This window comes from Chinchilla lanigera, unplaced genomic scaffold, assembly GCF_000276665.1.
Source record: "Chinchilla lanigera isolate Chin_1 unplaced genomic scaffold, ChiLan1.0 scaffold00021, whole genome shotgun sequence".
In the NCBI taxonomy this organism is placed as follows: domain Eukaryota; kingdom Metazoa; phylum Chordata; class Mammalia; order Rodentia; family Chinchillidae; genus Chinchilla; species Chinchilla lanigera.
The window spans coordinates 25,902,878-25,904,510 of NW_004955422.1; positions in this window are offsets into that span (position 1 = coordinate 25,902,878).

Sequence of the window (1,633 nt, forward strand, 5' to 3'; positions counted from 1 at the left end):
AAAAAAAAAAAAAAAAAGAAACAGACTGACAGAGTGGATCAAGAAACAAAATCCAATATGCTGTTTACAAGAAACACATTTAACTCAAAAGAAAATTCACTGACTGAAAGTCAAAGGATGGAAAACAATATTCCATGTGATAGGAATCCAGAAAAAAGCAGGGGTAGCTATTCTGTTCGCAGACAATGGGAACTTCAAACCAAGAACAGTCAAAAGAGATAAAGAAGGTATACATACTTACTAGGAGAAAACTGCAAGAGGAAAAAGATAACCATCATAAATATATATGCACCAAATGTAGGAGCATGCAACTCTACAAGAAAACTTTTAACAGACATGAGAAATCAAATAAGCAATAACATGATTGTAATGAGGGACTTTAACATCCCATTGTCACAAAGAGATAGATCAACTAGACAAAAAATCAGCAAAGAAATAACAGAACTAAACCAAACTTATGAACAAATGGACTTAGTGGACCTTTATAGAGTGTTCCACCCAACAACATCAGAATACACATTCTTCTCAGCTGCACACAGGATGGTCTCTAAAATAGATTATATACTCAAACATAGAACATGCTTAAGTAAATGCAAAGGAATCGCAATTATCCCATACATATTATTGGGCCATAGTGCAATGAAATTGGAAATTACTGACAAAAGAAATCACAAAAAACCATAAACACATGGAAAATAAATTACACCTTATTGAACAACCAATGAATGGGTCAAAGATGAAATTAAAAAAGAAATTAAACAATATTTACAATCAAACAAAAATGCAGATACAATTTACTGGAACCTGTGGGACACAATGAAAGCAGTCAGTAGAGGGAAGACTGCACCTCAAGTTTCTAGAAAAAGAAAAGCAAGTCAAGCCCAAAGAAGACATGAAATTATAAAGATCAGAGCAGAAATTAATGCAATGGAGATTAAGAAAACAATACAAAGAATTAATGAATCAAAGAGTTGGTTCTTTGAAAGAATAAATAGAACTGATAAGTCCGTAGCCAACCTTATCAAAAAAAAAAGAGTAAAACTCAAATTCATGCAATAAGGAATGAAAAGGGTGAAATCACTACAGATACTATAGAAATTCTGAAGATCATCAATATCTACTTTGAAAATCTATACTCTCACAGGATGGAAAATACAGAAGAAATGGACAGATTCCTAGATATATATGAATTACCAAAACTGAAGCAAGAAGATATAAAAATTCTGAATCACCCAATATCAGTCAATTATATTGAAAATAAAATAAAAAACTTACCAAAAGAGAAAAGCCTATGTCCTGATGGATTCACAGCTGAATTCTACAAGAAATTTAGAGAAGATTTAAAACCATCAAACTCTTTAATGAAATTGAAAGGGAAGCAATTCTCCTCAACTCATTCCTGGAGGCGAGTATTACCCTGATACCAAAACCAGAGAAAGACCCAACCAAAAAAGACATGTACAGACCAATCTCCCTAATGAACATAGATGCAAAAATACTCAAAAAGATGCTAGCAAACAGAATGCAGCAAATATCAAGGTTAGAGCTGGGCATGGTGGTGCATGCCTGTAATCCCAGCACTAGGGGGGCTGAGGCAGGAGGATCGTTGTGAGTTTGAGGCCAGCCTGGGCTA